This window comes from Rissa tridactyla, chromosome 22 (genome assembly GCF_028500815.1).
Source record: "Rissa tridactyla isolate bRisTri1 chromosome 22, bRisTri1.patW.cur.20221130, whole genome shotgun sequence".
Classification (NCBI taxonomy): domain Eukaryota; kingdom Metazoa; phylum Chordata; class Aves; order Charadriiformes; family Laridae; genus Rissa; species Rissa tridactyla.
The window spans coordinates 3,649,731-3,667,706 of NC_071487.1; the positions used below are offsets into that span (position 1 = coordinate 3,649,731).

General features: G+C 59.1%; 1 protein-coding gene across 5 annotated transcripts in view; it reads left to right on the forward strand.

Annotated features, from left to right (window-relative positions):
* Positions 1-4,671: 4,671 nt before the first annotated feature.
* The window catches only part of CTXN1 (cortexin 1), a 41,664-nt gene continuing 28,359 nt past the window's right edge, over positions 4,672-17,976 (forward strand). For 4 of the 5 annotated variants that reach the window (XM_054181920.1, XM_054181919.1, XM_054181922.1 and 1 more), the window contains exon 1: positions 4,672-4,811. The gene's annotated coding sequence lies outside the window, so the exon portion shown is untranslated. Of the gene's footprint in view, positions 4,812-5,451; positions 5,586-17,976 lie in introns of those variants that run through there. The other variant, XM_054181925.1, reaches the window with a different exon arrangement.

Sequence of the window (17,976 nt, forward strand, 5' to 3'; positions counted from 1 at the left end):
TTATTTTTATCGCGCCCCCCCCCCCCCCCCACCCCCCCTGGTTGCCGTGTGGGTCTGCACCCGGCAGCCAAACCCTGCCCTGGCGGAGGATGAGCTCCCGCAGTTCTCCATCGACACCATCACGTCCGATTTCCCCGGTAACGTCTCACATCCTCTGACACCATCTCCCGTAACCATAGATACACCGAAGCGGTGCACAGCAACACTTTTCCACGTTTGGGCTTGGTTTTCCGCCCCCCCCACCCCCCCCCCCCCGCCTCTTAGATGCTGTCAGCCTCCTCCCGTATGCGATGACTCGGGCTCTTCCCAGAGCAAGGGCTGAAAATTTTAAGCAAATAGAAATGGTGAATTTTTCTAGGCGCTGCGGGGGCGGGGAGGGGGGGGGAGCACCTTATTCAAGCTTATCTTTGCTCTCAGCATCCCACTGCCTGGGAGGCAAAGGTCTCTGTCTCACCGACGGGCACCTTTTCCCATTTAATACGAAGTCTGCCATGAATTTACCGTGAGGGGGGTGAGCCCCTGGCCCAGGTTGCCCAGAGAAGCTGTGGCTGCCCCATCCCTGGAGGGGTTCAAGGCCAGGTTGGCCGGGGCTTGGAGCAACCTGGGCTGGTGGGAGGTGTCCCTGCCCAGCGCAGGGGGTGACACTGGGTGGGCTTTAAGGTCCCTTCCCACCCAAACCATTCTATGGCTCTATGAATTTCTGCCCAAGGTCCTGCTTTGGGACACGCAGCCCAGCAGCTTCTCTCCTGGAAGCCAGTCCTGACAGCCCCAGGGCAGGATGAGAGAGAGGAGGGGGGAATACGCGTGGTGGGACCTTTGCTGGGCTGCACGTGGGGTTTCAGGAGCTGCGGACCTCTGTGAGTTGAGGGGAAAATATCACCAGTGCGTCCCAAAACGCCCCAGCAAGAACCAGAAGCTCTGCGCCCAGTCAATCCCCTGAGAGCTTTGGAGGGTTTTCCAAAAGACAGGGCTCTTCATGGTGCTTCCAGTGTTGGGGACCGGGGCTAAAGGCTGCCCAGATCCCAGCAGGAATGGTTTCTCTTGGATATATCATGCGCCAAAGTCTGCTCGCTGGGTAAAACCAGCAGGGACCCGCAGGAGGTGTGAGTTTTGTAGCAGCTGTGACTCATCCTGGCCTTGGCAAAGTGCGATGTGGACTGATCTCCGATGGCTCCAGGGCTCGCAGGGAGCAGGAGCCAGACCTCGAGGACACCCAGGAGAGGAGTCACACCGCTCCGGCAGGGTCCTGCCTCTGCTGTTTGCCCGTTATGGATCATTCCTGCATCTCCTGCAGGTTGTGCAGCCCCTGCAAAGCCTGGGAGATGCAGGAGGACCCGGAGGAGGGGAGGAGGGTGTGATTTGGTCCCAACACATGATGGCCCTGAACACACGATGGCCACTCCTGCCTGCGGCCTCAGGGCCAGCTTGGCCTGGCACCTCCTTTGCAGCACGGTGGGATTTTCTGACCCTCCGTGGCGCGGATGCAGCCGCGCTGCCCTGAGATCGCCTGCTTTCGAAGCAGACCCCGGGGCTGCATCTGCACCCTCTGCACCCGCACGGGGCAGGGCCGGGCGAGGGAGGAAGGCACAGCCCGTCTCTCCTCCCAAAACCAAGTGTGGCCTCTCTGCTGGGTCCCAGAGCATCCTTCGGGGAGCGCCCAGGACCCATCCCGGGGAAGGGACCGGCTGGGGAGCTGTGGTGCATCTGGCGGTGGGAGCCCACAGCTCCCTGGGAGCTGCTGCCGCTGCGGTTGTGGCTTCCTCCAGGCGCTGGTCTGGGAGGGCTCCAAATCCCTCCCCATCCCAGTTCATCCGTGCACGTTCCTGCGGTTCCCCTGCGCTGGGTTGTCCAGACCAGGGGTGACACCCCCCAGGTCCAGCTCGCAGCAGGTGCTTCATCTGCTCTGCAGGAGCACGGAGCTCAGAGAAAAAGGACTTTGATGGAAGGTCTGTGCTAACATCAGAAGCCTCGCAGAGAGCCCTGCCTGGAATGACCTTCCCTGGGCACAGCCCAGGCTCCCAGCACCCAGCGCCACAGGGACAACCCTGCCGTGGTTCCCAGAGCCAGTGTCCCCCGGGAAAGGAGCCGGTGGGAGGGAGCATCATCCACTGCTGCCAGCGGTGAGCCCAGCACTGCTGAGAGCGCTCGCCCGGGCGCTGGGGCTGGGGGGGGTCCCACCACGGGGAACGTTACGAGAAACTTGAGTATGGGGGAGGGGGACACGGACACACAGGCCCACAAGTGTGGACCGAGCACCAGCAGAATGCTGACCCCATCCTGCCCACCAGCCCCTTTGAATGCCCCTCTTTTTTTATATAGGCTTTAAAAATACATACATTCCTAACACAATTATTGCCCTGTATTTCTATTCCGTACCATTGCAGAGGACAAAAGTCCAAGCGCCAGGTTCCAGCCTGAGAAGATGCTGGGAGGGGAGACCGGAGCATGCACAGGAGGCTGCGGAGCTCCAAGCCCCTTTGGGGTGAAGTGGAGAAAAGGGGAGCACGGTCACCCTCCCTGTGCCCCGCTGCGGGGCTGGCGCGGGGAGGCAGCGCTGGTGCATCGCTCGGGAGAGCAGGAGGGACGGATCCAGGCAGGGGATGGCTGTGGTGCAGCAGCAGCCACTCAGCTCGGCTGCAGGGATGGTCTGAGGGTGGTAGCACTTCGCTAGAGAGGACCAGCAGCTCCATCACTGTCCTCCTGTCCCCGCTGTCACCCCGTGGCTGGCACCGCAAGTCCCCTGGAGGTGCCCCAGCGTTAGCTCTGCTAATCTTTGACAGCAAAGCGTGGTCCCAGCTGCGAGCTGGCGCTGGGCACAAGCAGCAGCGATGCTGTAAACCCCATGGTGACAGCTGCCAGGGGTGTAATCCCGACTGAAAAATCCTGTGGGGCCTTAGCCTCGATCCCTCTTGCCTGTCCCAGAGGGGCTCTGCTTTAATGCTGGGTCCCCTTCCCCGGCATCCCCTTGCTCTGCCTCCTCCTTCACCCCATCCCCTTGCTGTCCCTCCTCCCTCGCCCCTCTGCTGCCCAGAGGTGCCACCCACACCCCCCTGCTCTGACCTCTGGCAGCGACATCACCCCCTTTGGTCCCACAAAAAACTGTGGCACCCCCGGGACAATCCTCTGTGGCTCCCATGCACCGTCCTCCTCGCCCAGCCACCCCTTCTCATGGCACCCTGCCGCCCCGCACCCTCTCTCAGGGCCACCATCCTCTCCATGGCACCGCTCCTTGTGCCCCCCCGCACCACCGAAATTCTCCTGCATCCTCAAAGCATAATCCTCCCCCCAGCATTTCTCCCTGCTCCGTAACCCCCCCACCTCCTGTGTCCCCACGGCAATCGCACACGACACCACACTGCCCTGCATCCCTGCGCCCGAGCATCCCCACAGCGCTGCATCCCTGCACCCCCAAGGCCATGCCTGCCCCCTGCCCCCCCGTGGTCATTCCCCATGGCACTGCCACCCCCCTGGCCATCCCCCACAGGACCACATGCCCCTGCAGCCTCCTTATCCCCCTGCCCGCATTTCCACAGCAGCCCCCATGGCACTACTCCTCCCTCCAGTGTCCCCCCCACCCCCCGGCTACATCCCCCAGCTCGTCCTGTAGCACCACACCCGCTGCAGCCCCCTGCCACCCTGCAGCCCCCGGCCCCTGTCGCATCACATTCCCCTGCATCACCCCCCCGCCCGCATGAGAGCACGTCCCCTCGTGTTCCCCACACCCACTGCATCCCAACGGCCCACGGGGGTACCGCATCCCCCCGCATCCCCCACCCCCCCCTACAGCCCCCAGTGCACCTCACCCCCCTGCACGTCTACACCCCTGCAACCCCTGTGTCCCCAGGGTACCAAAATCCACCTGCACCCCTAACACCGCCCCCCCACCCCCTGCATGCCCAGGCTACCACATCTCCCTGCATCACCCCCACACCTCCTGCATCCCCCTGGTACCACACCCCCCTGCACCCCCAACACCCCCCCACACCCCCTGTATCCCCTGAGTACCACACCCCACTGCATTCCCCGTATCCTCCCACCCCTCCCCTGCATCTCCAGGGTAACAACATCTCCCTGCATCCCCCCACACCCCCCCGCAACCCCGTGGTACCACATCCCCCTGCATCCCCAACAGCCCCCCTGCAACCCCCTGCGTCCTCAGGGTACCACATCTCCCTGCATCCCTCCACGCCCCCTTCCCCCCACCCCCGCTCCACTACCTGCATCCCCAGGGTACCACATCCCCCACATCCCCCCTGCATCCCCGGGGTACCACACCCCCCGGCACCCACAACACCCCCCCACACCCCTTGCATCCCCAGGGTACCACCCCACCCCACCCCTCCGCCCGCATCTCCAGGGTACCACGTCCCCCCTGCATCCCCCCGGCACAACATCCCCACGTTAGCCCACGCCCCCCTGCCGCCCCCCACCCCTCCCCTCCACCCCCACCTCCCCCGCATGGCCCCCACACCCTCCTGCCTCCTCCACAGCCGCTGCATCCCCCCCCTCCTGCCGCTACCACACCCCCCCGCATCCCTCCACCTCCCGCAGCCACACTCCGCCTCCCCCCCCGGCTCCCTCCCTCCACAATCCCGGCCCCCCCCCCACCCCCCCCCTCCCTCCGCAGCCCAATCAGGGCGGGTTGGACGAATTCAAACCCCGGCCCCGCAAGCGCCGGCGGCGGCTCCGCTCCCCGGCCCGGGGAAAGGCTGCGCCGTGGAGCGGGGCCGGGAAGGGGAACGGGGCCGGTCACGGATGGGCTCGGGGAGCCGCGGGGCGGGCTCGGCCCCCGCCCGTCTCCCGGACCGCAGGTGAGCGGGGGGGAAAAAGGCGGGGGGGAAGAACCGGGGGCGAGGTGGCTCCCGGGAAAGTTTGTGTGCGGTATCACCGGGGCGGCGGCTGAGCGGAGCCCCGGGGATGCACCGGGCGCAGCCCGACAGCGGCTCCGCAGGGGCGGTGTGGGGGGGACACACCTCTCCCGGTGCTAAATGTGTCTGTGTGTGCCCCCCCCCCGCCCACCCCGGGCTGAGCCGCCGCCCGGGTGGGGGTCCCGAGGGGCTTGGGCCGCCTGCGGGGCACCCTGCGGAGAAAGGGGGGTCCGGGGAGGTGGGGTGTCCCCGGGGATCTGTGACACCCTTGGCGGGGGGTGGGGGGGAAGGTTTTTTTTTGGAGAAGCGTCGCTACTAGATGAGAAAATCAGGATGGGCGTTCTGGGGAAGAAGAAGTCGAAAACAGGGAATTTCTGCAGCTGCTGCAAAACTGCTGATTTTAGAGTTCTTATAGCAGGAAGCGATGGGGTGGGGGGGGGGTCTGTGCGAGACCCCTTGTGCTGAGGGGCCTTGGAGAGTGCCCACCCCCTGGTTCCGGTGAGCTGGTGTCGATCTGAGAAACTTTTGAATTAAATGGAGCTGGTTTCGCCCTTCTGGAGCCGTGGGTCTGCGGGGAAGCAGGGGAGAGTCGCACGGAGCCTTGGGACAAAGGGACAAGCCAAAGAGCCCCAGGAAGGAGCCGGTGTGATTTAAATCTCGGCCCCCTTGGGAAGAGTTGGACCTGCGGGAACTCGCCATGCGATGCCGGGAGTGTTGGTGAGCCCTACCCATGGCAGAGGGAATTCGGCTCTCCCGGGCGCTGGGGAGACTGGGTTTGCCGGAGACAGTTTTTGGTGCAGAGCCTCATGTTAAAGATGGGGATGAAAGCTGTCAGCGGCGGCAGGTGTGGATTTGACGGTGGTTAGGGGCTCCCCAGCACTTGACTCCCACCCTCACCTTCCTGCCGTTCCTGGAGATGTTCTGTTTTCTCCCAGCTGTTGTTATTTGCCAGAAATCTGCCTAAAAGAAGAGGAGGTGAAATCCTCGGGCGGGCAGGGCAGACTCGTTTGCGGTGAGGTGGGCAAGATCAGACCTGGGTTCCATCTGTTCGACGAGTCCCCCCCTCCGTAGGCACTGCAAGTGCCTCGTCACCCCAAGCTCGGGCTGTGATGCCGTAACAAGGCACTCGAGGCCTCCCATCGCTTTGCCCAGTTTGGTACCTGTCACCCTGGGGCACAGACCTGGAGCTGGGCAGAACCACAGTGGGGACTTGCCCCAGTAACAGTTTGGGGCTAAGGAAAAATAAAAATAAAATCAATCTGGTGGTGTTCCTGGCTGTTAATATCGTTAGGATTGTGCCGGTATTTGGGTTGGCAGCTGGGAGGTGGTGGAGATGCTGCTGGTTTTGCTCTGTGGTGGTTCTGGTGGTGCTGGTGCATGGGACGGGAGGTGGGGACGGTTGTCCTGGGTGGAAGCTGGTTCTGTGTTCTCCTACCTCTGGTCTTGCCTTTAGCAGCACTGCTCCTCCTTGCAGGCAGCAAACGGGCAAATTCTATGATTCTACGAAATGTGCAAATCTTTGGGTGAGGTTCTGCTCTTCCCCGAGCTCCAGGGGACCCTCTGGGGGGCATCGCCCAGGGCGGCTGCCCATGGCTACGGCTCCAGGAGGGGAAGGCAGAGACCTGGCATCCCCTCTGCAAGCTGTAAACACGTTGCATGGGTAAAATGCCTGACCGGCAGGTCCCCCTGGAAAGGATTTGGCACCGCTCTGGGGATGCACAATGTGCTGTCTGCCTGCCAATGGCTCCCCGGGCTGGGGGAGGACGGCTGCTGCCACCAACGGGAGCTCAACCTGTTGCAGGTGGCACCGGCTGGGCAATGTCGGCAAGTCCCGCTGCCTTCCTCGCTGTGCTCCGGCCAGAGAAACCCGCTCTTTTTATCCCCTCGCAGTTGGCCGGCTCTGCTGCACTGTCTGCAGCGTCGCCGGGGCAGCCTTCCCAGCCCTCAGTGGGGATGAAGTGGGCTGCAGACCAGTGACCAGCACTTCCTCGGCGAGGACAGGGCTGGAGCAACGGCAGGCCGTGGGCGGATGCCGGAAAGCCGGCGGGTTAGAGCAGCAGATGTGTTTTATCAGCTCTGTGGTTTCATCACGGAAGCTGACATGGGTGACAGAAGCGGGTGGCATCCTCTGGCTCCTGGCTCTGAACTATCTGGTGGTGCCAACTGCCAGTAAATCCTGCACCGATGTGTTTTCCGAGCAGCTGCTCTTAGGAAGAAAACACTGTTGGGCTGTCAGGCGCCTGGGACCTGCTCTGATTTTACTGCAAATATTCTCTACAAAGTAAAATTGATGGATCTGAATCTAATATTCCGAAGGGGAACTTAATGGCCATTAGGCTGTTTCTTTTCAGCTTTGAGTGCAGAGCTGCGCCATTTAACGGAAGGAATAAAGGCATAAAGATAAATGAAGAGGGCTGCCAGATGGGTGGAGGGTGGCAGGGGGGTGGCTGCTCCGGGGCACGGGGCCAGGAGATGGAGCACAAGGACCTGGAGCAGAGTCGGGGGAAGCTGCTGTGAGGTCTGTGGAAGGAGAAGTTTCTACCCGCCAGGGTAGTGTTCCTCCTGACCCGAGGAATGACTGGTAACATGGGTCTGAAATGGCCAAGCCTCCAGGGATGAGCACCCCTGAAGTCCCTGGTCCTGGCTCTGCCCGTGGCTCTCCAGCCTGTGGACCCTTTCAGGGACAGGAGTTGGAGCCATGGCTATCGATGGCCTCTTGAGCCCCGATTTGCCTTTGTCTTCCCACCCTGGCAGGGCGTAGTGCCTGCTGGGTCTCTACATCCCAGACACCAAGGCAGAACCTCCTCTGGGGAGGATTTTTGTACTCTAAACCACCGTGTTTGGAAGCACGCGTAGCTGCTGCTTGAATTACCCAGTTAATGTAAGTGTTTAAGAGCAGAAGGGGTTCGAGCAGATATCATTGCGCCCACAAGAGAGCAATCACTTGAGTCCATGCAAAGGAACAAACAACTCCTGGGAGCTCCAAAATAGGCAGAACATGATTTACTGAACTTCTCTTCCCCAGCCTTGTCTGGGCTCTGTAGCACTAAATGCCGCTGAAGAGCGTCAGCAGGCTGTAGAGCAAAAGCAAGCTCCGTTCTCCTCCCACGTTCCCGGGCTGTCACAACTCACGTGCAGGATCTCGGGGAGAAGGGAGGCGCTTTGGCCATGGGCTGCTGGTGGTCTCGTTGTTGTCGAGCTCTCTGCCCCGTCCTGCTTTCCAACGGAAGCCGCAGTGATGTGGGTGCAATGAGTTTGCTGCAGCTCCGCCTGCTTTTCTCCGCCTCTGGGTAGGATCTGAGGGTGAACTGCATCTGGTCTGGGTCCTCAGCGTTGGGGGTGTGAGGGGTCTCCCGCAGCTTTGGGTTTGATGGGCTTTTTGAGGAACTCAGCCATCTCCAGACCTGCAGTAACACTCCAGTCCCTTGCTGCTGGGGCTCTGAACGCGCAAGATGACAAGGCAGTGTGTGTGCTTGACACAGCTCTGGATGTGGTGCCATCAGGATCCTGACCTTGTTCTGGGGGACCTTTCATCCCCGCTTACGCCCAGAGGCTGAGGGAGCCGTGGGGCAGCGCTGCTCACAGCTACTGCGCTCCAAGGCTCTGCTCCCAGTGTAACTGGCTACAGCCTAAACAAGGAGACTTTGCAACTGGGAAGGGATTCACGCCACCGAATGTCCTCTGTGAGCTGACGGTCTTCTTCAGGCTCCTCTTGACAGATGCCATGGGCTGGAGCATCCTGCCTGGTGGACGGGCGAGTGCGGTGGCGCTGCAGTGGGGAGAGGCGCAGAGCTCTCAAGGACACTTTGAAACAGAAGGTGGCAAAGCGCTAGTGGGCCCCCAGATTTAGGGCAGCACACGTTCTCCTGCCCATCCCTGGACCAGTGTGGTCTCTGAGAGCAAGGACCTGAGGATGCTCAGCCCCACTTCTGAACAGAGCCATGGGTACCACATTGGTGGGACTCCCATTCTTTGGCTCCGCAGTGTCCGGGAGGTGGGGTGAGGTCCAGGTCTCAACTTGCTGCTTTTCTGCCTGCTCAGCCCCATCTGCTAACGATGCTGTCCCAAAGCGTCACCCGTCAGTTGGCGCTGGGGCGGTGGCTGAGGGGTAAAGGGACGATGTTGGCTGTGGGAATGTATTCCAAGCAGTTGTTTCTCTCCACAGCGGAGATCAGGGTTGGAGCTGTGGGCTTGCTGGCTTTGGAGGAACAGGGCGGCAGTGCAGGACCAGGAGTCTGTGGTGGTGGGAGTCTGTCCTGCCTGCAGGAGACAGAGAGGTGTTGCCCACACGCTCTCAGGGGCTGGGGTCTGCCGGGGGGGGTGTCTGCACACCTTAGTGCCAACTTTGCAAGGGAGAAGGGTGTGAGCAACAGGACCTGGGTCTCCCCATCTGGCCGCCAGTATGGAGATGCAGGAGATGCCAGCGCTTCTGTCACGCTCGTCCTGGGCGTGGGCTGTGCTGATCTCATCTGCAGGCGCTTCACCGAGATTCTGGAGCAGCCTCCAGAGCGCTGCTTGGGGAGGAACAAGCCGGTTTTAGGTTAGAGTGTAGAGTTTCCAGGAGGGATTACAGGGTATGGTGGCTGGTGGCCAACAGCCCCTTCCAGGGCCAAATTCCTGACTCCCAACCTGGAGAGTGGCTCGCTCTAGGATAGGGCTAGATCACCGGAGTAGTGTTATTCTAGCACCTGGGTCTCACCACGGGCCTTGTCTCCATGCACATTTCGTATGTCTTGGCTGACACCTGGCAGCAGTAGCCCTTGGCCAGCTGGACCAGTCCCCTGGATATGGGCTCGTGACCTGTGCCGACCTCCTGGGGAATGGACAAGCTCTGGCACCTCATGAGCTCATGGTTGCAACCACGCTCTGTCTGACTTCTCGTACCTCTGAGAACCGAGGTTCTCCTCTATGGTGTGCAATATCTGCTGAAAGCTCAGCTGTATCCTACTCTTCATGTAGGACCTTCCCAGACTAGTCTGGGCTCAGAGCTCCCGGTGGGAGCTGCTCCACTGCATGGCATGGTGAGGCATCCCTTTGGCATGACTTTGCACGGTCGGGCTCTTCTCCAAACAACTGCTTTTTGCTGTGCTGGGCCTTTTCACGTCCCACGAGGAACCATGATATTTCTTCCCCCGGTGTGTCCTTTCCTTTCAGCAGATGCTGCTGCTTCCCCAGGAAGGCAGGAGGCACGGGGGTGGGTGCAGGGGGTGCAGCCACAGAAGTGAGCGTATCTCTCTGGGGATCCATGAAGACGCAGGGCTTAATGCCATAACGGATCTTGAGCAGCCTTATTTCCCTCTTCCGTAGATCCTGTGGGACCTGCTTGCTTGATTTTTTTTTTTTTTAATTTTTTTTTTTTTTTTCCCCTACTCCCAAGATCTGTAGCAATTTCACCTCCAAGCTTCTGGGTCCCCTGCAAAGAGCAGTTACCTATCAGGCTGTTTCTCCAAGAAGGGAGACCTGGAGGTGTTCCTCCCCATAAGTTCCGCTGTTCCTCCCTCATCTCCATGCTGTCCGGCTGCCTCCAAAACAGGCATCGTCACTCCTCACATGTGTGGCCGGACGGTGCTGCTGCGTGTGGGATGCCTGACCCCATTCTTGTGGGATGCCCGTCCCCACCACTCAGCTCTCCCACCCCAGCAGCCACCGCAAACCAGACCTGCCACCGCAGCCCATCGTCTGGCAAGGTGGCTCTGCAAGCGCCTCCGAGTGCCGATGCTCCCAGCATATCAATTCTTCAATGCATTAAATAAAATAAAGAAATAAATGCAAGGGGATAATAAACCAGAAAGCGATAGGCCCAGAACAGCAACAATAGATGGATAAACGCTCGGCCTTCGGGGAGCAGCAGAGCCGTTCACTGCTCTTCAGCGCACGTCTGAGCGGCGGCGGGCAGGTGTGTGTACCCTTACAGGTGTGTGTATGTATTTGTGCGCGGTCACACACCGCCTGTGCAGAGGTGGTTTTGCCATTCCCTCCTCCTCCTCGTCCGCGTTATCACTGTGGTGCCGAGCTCCTGGGTGGGATGCTCAGCTGCCAGCTCAGGGGGACGCGGGTTGAAGGCTCCGCTTGTGGGGCGCGTGGTCTTGGTGTGGTGCCAGCTCTGGCAACGCTCGTGGGGTGAAGGTGAAAAAATCGCTGTGAACGGCCCCCCCCCCCCGCCCCAGCGCTCTGCCTTGGGGGAGAGGTTTTTTGCCCTGTCTCGCTGCATCTCTCCCTTTCCTACAGCCTGGTTTGTGCCTCACCACCCTGGTTCATGTTCCTGCTCCTGCCTGCGTATGCAACGGGGTGGACACAGGGTCACCCTTGCTGCTGGACACCCACTATCTCAGCGCTTGCCGAGGGCTGTGAGTGCCCAGCAGCGCCCTGTTCCCAGCCCCTGCCGACATAAACAGCCTCAGACAGCTCTGGCCATTGGGCTGGTGGGCACCTGGGGGGGATGGGGAGCCTCCGTGGGCCAGCAAGGGCCGAAGGCTGCAGGTTCTTGTTGTTTTCCACAAAGTGTGGAGGTGACAGAGTTGTTGGCACAGTCGCTTAAGGGAGACGTGGGTTGGGTAAGGGGGACCTGAACCCATCTCCCACCTCCTGGCAGGGACCATAGGAAGCTGCTGAGGCAAGATGTCAGGGCACGAGCTTCAGGCTGGGATGAACCTGCCAGCACGTTGTTCTGGGTCCTGCAGGGTTGCAGGTTCTTAAGGCCAGATGGGGCTGCCCCAAAGAGCCATTGTCTTTTGCTGTGGTATGTGTCTCTCTATTGTTTTATTGTTTGTGCTGCCCTGGTGTTTAGAGACTCAGCCACAGCAGGACCACGGGGTCCTGCTGGTGATCTAGAAGGACGGGGAGACCTCCAGGCTACCATGGTGGGAGTGTAGAGACCAAGTGACAAGAGAACCATCAACCCTCACCAGCCCCAGCACTCCGTCTCCTGTCTGCCCTGTCCTCTCCACCTTATTCACTTGTCCTGGCCCGTTCCCACCACAATGCTGTCTCTCCTGGCGTTGGTCACACCTTCTGCATTTGTTGCCTGTACCTTTGCTCCTGCTGGTGGTGTGTAACCAGCTCCAGCTCTGCTTGGCGCAGAGACCTCCTGTGGCTCGGCCAGCCTGCTCCCATCCCTCCTCAATGCTTGGGGCTCCTCCACAGAGCCCACTCCCTGAGCCTGGGGGGCAGCCGGGGCTGGGGGCCAGCCCCATAGAGCCGCACGACGTGGGAAATGCTCCTCAGCTTGGGAGGTCGCAATTAATGCGGAGAGGAATTCACCGGACCCTTTGTTGGCGCAGATGGTCTGCATTGCAGATTTGGGAGTTTGTCTTTAATTGTATCAGGCATGTGTGCTAACGAAGGGATTAAGGCCTGGAAGGGTGAGCAATGCAGGCCAACTTTTTCCTTGCCCGTTTCAAGGTCTTACGTTTTATAACATTCTCCGTCTCTCCTTTCCCTCCCTCATCCCTGTCCTCTGTCTGGCGCAGCCTCCGGGTTTCCCCCTCCTCACTGGAATCCAGTGATGCTGGTCCACACTCTGGATACGGACCACTTGCCCCAGACCTCCTTCCCCCACCAGCTGGCCAACCCTTCCTCCCATTAACAGAGGGCCACGGGGCCACTTTGCTTGAATCCGGGCACCGTGTCACTGGGGTGGAGGTACCTGTGACGGGGGGAACAGGGTCCAGCCTGGCTGTGGCTGTACAGGGGGTCAGAGCAAGGATGAGAGAAAGGATTAACCTGACCCACCTACAGGCAAATACCAGCTAGAGGAATAATGTGGCCAGAAGGGTAAAGCAGGATGGGTAGAGGCTGCTCGGGTTGTCCTGCGTTATCTCCCCTGCTTCTAGCATGACTGGGCTGGACACCGTGCCCTGTTGGCTCCTGCTCCGCTCCTGCTCTTCGCTGTGTGAGCTGGGCCACCTTGTGGGAGAGGTATGGGCTCTCCTGTAGGGCAGCACTGAAGGGAGGGAGCCGACTGGACGTAATAGGGTTCACGGCCAAACGCAATGCTCGTCAATCCCTGCTGTAGCGTGCAGAGCAGGGGCCACCACGTCACTGCCCATCTCTGGTTCTGCAACCCCGGGGAAAGATTAACTTGGAGCAGCGGCTGAGCATGGAGCTGGTTCGGTTGGGAGTCACGTTCCCATCTGTCCTGGACTGCTCCTAAAGAGTGTGGCGCAAAGTTTAACTCCTGCTCGGGTAGACCCAAATCCATTTGTGTGTCCATTTGTCCCTTCTAACTTTGTCCAGCAGCAAGGTAAATGTTCCCTTCTCCCTGGTTTCTCCATTGTGCGTTGGCAGCTTGGAGCACTTCTCCAGCAAAGATCAGGACGTTCTCCAGGGCTGGACATGTTCCTGGGAGGGGGAGAAGTGGTCAGTGATGCTCTGTCTCCTGTGGGGAGCAAGGGCTCTGCAAAGGAGGGTCTCTGACAGCCCACGGAGCAGGAAGCTGTTGTCATTGTCCAGCCACGAGATCCTCTTCATTCCAGATCAGGAATAAATGGGATGTAACCACGGCTTGGGGGAAGCGTCAGCTCCTCTAATAAACCCACCGGGGAGATGGATGGTGACTGAGAGCTGCTGCTGTGGGTGCAGTTACACCAGTAGACCCGTCTACTACCCTGTCTTTTCTTGGTGGGGTTGGTGTAAATGAGGGTGGAGACTCTGGAGCCAAGCGGTGGATCAGTGACGGTCCCCGGGGAGCAGAGCAGAGAGGTCACAGGGGAGACAACCTCATCCCCATCAACCAAGGGGTGTTCTTCCCTGGAGGTGCCAGGGTTTGGGGCAGAGACCATGTGTCTCTGGGCTGCGATTCCCTCTTCCAGCACGAGCAGTCTCGCCAGAGGACTCGCATCAGCCACCCTTCCTGGGGCACCGACCTGCTTCCAGGAATGAGCGCGGGGATGCATTTCTCGGCTCTCACATGGCGGGGAAGCAAATCCAGAAGTGATGACAAGCCCTTGGCATTGAGATGGCACAATGTGTCCTGGCATGAGGGCCCTTGTACAATTAGCAAGGGGAGAACAGGCAGGACTGACGCTGCCCTGTGAGCTGAGATACCTGGCTCTGCGCCGGAGCTGAGCTCGGTGGCAACCCAACCAGCTGCAGCCCCGAGCTGGTGGCAGACGGGACACGGGTCCCCATGAGCACGGCCCTTCTTCAGCAGGACCCATGGTTTGTAGGTGTCCTGCCTGTTGTTCCTGCTCTGCGCACACAGGATAAGGCTGGCACAGGGGATGCGGAAGGAGAAAAGCGTTTCAGCAGGGGGATGGAAGGATTTGGGGTCTCTCTGTTGCCTGAGGCTCTCGTTCTGAGGATGCTCCTTCCCTCCCACTCCACCTCGTGCCCAGGCCCAGAGTTTGACTGTTCAGGATTATGGGACTGATCCTGATTTTTCCCCTCCCCGGTGGGAAACGGCAGCAGTCACAGGACTCGGGATCAAAAGCAGCACGACCTGCTGCAAAGTGAGTGTTGAACTTTGGGAAAGGGCTCCGGGTGGCGAACCCCGCGCAGAAGGAAACATCAGGCAGGAGCTAAGCGCCTTTGGCCGCTCTGCGACATGTGTTGGCTCGGGGCAGGGTGCCTGATGGGATTCTGGTGAGCCCGGGCTCCCGACGTAGACAGTCTGTATCTGCTGGGGGTCTGTAGGTGGCCTGACATGGGGGTCCCCAGCTTGTGACCTTGAGAGAGGGCTTCAGCGATCCCAGTGCTGAGCTGCAGGGGTGATATTGTTGCTCTGGTCCCCCAAGACAGTGTCCCTACCCGTGAGAGGAGGGCAGCGTGGTCTTGTTTCCCCCTAATTTTATATGCTGAAGTCCAGAGCTGCAGAGTCCGGCCGTGAGAGCAGCAGCAGGCTGCAGAACTGCTGTCTGTGGCACCTGGGTGAGATATTCCTGGTGCCAATATTCTGGGTACCAGCCTGGTGAAGGGCTGGGTCCCTTCTGAAACCCTGGGTTTTGCAGTGAGGAGCCTTGTGTCCGCTTGGCTTTGGCGTGAGCCTGCTTGGCTGAGCTGTCTCAGCCGCGCTGACCTTGAGGGAGGCAGGAGGGCTCTGGTGGGTGTCCGGGGAATTGTGCAGGACCTCGGGCACCAACCAAAAAGTACCTGCAAATTAACGTCTTGACAGTCTCCTACCAGCTCTAGGGCAGGGGGGAGTGACTCGGTTGTAGGGCTTTCTTTGGCAATGGTAGCAGGACGGCTGAATCTATAGGAGCCAGCAAACTCTTCCTGGACTGAAGGTGACCTTTTGGTGCCTCTAGAAGATTGCCAGGGTTCATTAGCACCAAAATATCTGCCAACAGCAGATGACTAGAGGAGGCAGCATCAAGCATGGGGGCTGTCTTGTGTACTGCTGACTAAGTTCACTGTAGGGATTGGAGAGCTTTGCCCTGTGCTGGGTGGATATCTGAGTGACTGTAGACAGGGGATGACGAAAGCAAGGTCCTGGGCCTCCATGAGCGCTAAAAAACCATCACCCAGGCAGGAGGGTTTAGCCCAGATGTCCTCTTGTCCTCATCCCACCATTCCAGCACAGATGCCTCCTTGGCCATGGTGTCATACACTGGAGAAGTCATGGGCAGCTTTGGCTACAGCCAGGGGTAGGGACATGACGATGATGATGGGTCAGAGCGATCTGCTCGAGCCCTTGCTGTGATCCAGGGCAGTGCTGTGTCTGTAGCAGGTTCATGGTTGCCTTAGTTCCGTACCTCTTGCAGTTGGTTTCTCATGTTATACATCAGCTGTGTCCATCCCCAGCCCATCCCTGGAGCAGGCTCTGAATCCAGTTAGACTCAAGAGGCTCCACAACCCCAGGGCAGCCACCTCGATCCACGCAGGAGCTCCCAGTTCCAGTGTCTGCATGGCTTGTGGAAGCACTGGTTGGGCTAGAGGAGGGCTTCAGATGCTGGGAAGCATGGCAGAAGTGAGATTTGATTAGCACCTTCCCTAAGGGAAGCAGAAATGGGATACCCTGTTTTCCTGCAGCTCTGTGTCTCCTGCTGCCGATGGTAGATACCATTACTTTGAGTTAGTAGCAATCTGCTCCAGTCACGGGAACAGCATCGATTTACACGAGCTGAAGACCTGGCCCTGGAATCGATCTGCATTTTTATCAGCTCATCTCAGCTGACGGGAGAGGTTCTGAGGCTGCGGAGGAGGAGCTCTGTTCTGGGCTCGCTGCTGTTGGTTGCCTCAGCTCCCCTGGTCTTCTGCTTGGTCCTGCAATGTCATGCACCTGCCCGCAAAAATTTGGAGGGATATTCTCCAAGTTAAAAGCCTACCAGGGGACTGCAGGCGGTTTGTCTGGGAAGCCCTCACACGCAAACTGTGCAGGTCTGTTAACGGTTGTGATGCTTTGTAGAAGAGGTAGAGCAATTCCAGCAAGGTTTTGCCTTCACTTTTCTCCCCTCCCTCTCCTGCTTCTGTTTGCCTCTGAACTGTACGGGTGGAGGGTATAAATTCCAGAGCACGGAACTGCCAAAGGCAGGGTGTTTGCGCTTTTTCCTGTGACGTTCCTTAATGAGAGCAATTACCCCATGTTGGCATCTGAAAATTTCATTCTCCTTTCGGATTTATTATCGTGTGAGGATGCTGGGTTGGAGACCACTTGTCAAACCCATGGCAAAGGAAGCTCTTAATATGTTCCTCTATCATCTTGCCTCTTTTTAGGGCTCTGTCTATGCAGTTTGTCTGCTGTGCCCCCTCCAGACCTGCCCTTTCCTGGCTGCTCTTCTCTTCTCGCTACCTTCTGAGTTTGGCAGGAGCCAATTGGAGCTGGGCTGAAGCCAGAACTGTCCCTGTTGGAATGGATGGGATAGTCCTGCCCAGTGGAGAAGTTCTGAATAGGTCTGTGAGTCAGCAGCAGGGCTGGACTTCTCATTTGGAGAACAGGAGCTTTGTGATCTTAATACCAAGAGTCATGGGTTCAACCAAAGGTTGATGGGACACAGTGCCCATATGTGGTTTCATGAGTGTTCCCCTCTTTTCAGCCATTGCCTCCTTTTACCTCCTGGCTGTGCCCTTTCTGATGTAGCCCAGGGTCCAGGAGTTGGACACAGGTGGTGAGCTACAGATGAGTTCCCCAGCACCGTAACAAGCTCCCCAAATTGGGTTATGGCTTGGCCGCCTGAAGATGTCAGCAGGATCGGGTGGGCTGCAGCCATGTGTGTCCTGAGCTGTGGATGTTCATCCCCCACCACACCCAAGAGAAATGGTGCGATGAGCCCAGTGTGGGCAGGATGGGGAATGGTCATGGGTGTCTGCTTTTTAGATGTCAGGAGCTCCAGGAGATGTTTCAGATACTGTGTAGATGCCAATAGTGGCCAGATCATGGCTTGGGTGGAGGGTGTGGACTTCTTAGCTACACTGTGGTGGACCTAAGCCACTGTGGTCCTTAGCACAAGGACAGATGTTGAAGACCCCTCGCCAGGGCATGTTCCTTCCTCCTCCTGGTGCCTGCTCACAGCAAGTGGCAGAAGGGCCAGCAGCAACCCTGGGCTGGGGTATTGGTGTGGCTCCTGCAGGCTTGGCCCTTGAACCCAGCACTACCCCCTGCAGGCTCTGTGGAGCTCTGGGTGTTACAGCAAAACCCAGAATTATGTAGGACAGCAGAGGCAGGAGACAGAGTGGTCTGGGAGACTAGGGTTGAGGAGAGCCAGTCCCAGGACAGAAGAAATATTCTTTAGTGAATTGAGGACAAAAAAGGGTCTGACCACCATCTTCAATGGGCAGGGGTATAACGGGCAAGGGCAGGCAACGCCTGGTGCTGGTGGAAAAGCAAGGATAACAACCTTACTATGAACACCTTCTGGCTGGAAACCAGCCCATCTGAACAATGGGTTTTGGAACAGCCTCGGTGAACAGAGGCTGAGCCGGGTTTAGCAAAGCAGGATCCATTTCTGGAAGGATTTGTACAACCTCTGATTGCAGCAGGCCAGGCTGGTGGGCTTCTGGGTCCCTTCCAGTCCCAGAATCACAAAACGTCGGGGTTGGCAGGGACCTCTGGAGATCATCTCCTCCAACCCCCGGCCACAGCAGGGTCGGCCACAGCAGGGTCACCCACAGCAGGTGGCACAGGAACGCGTCCAGGCGGGGTTGGAATGTCTCCAGAGACGGAGACTCCCCC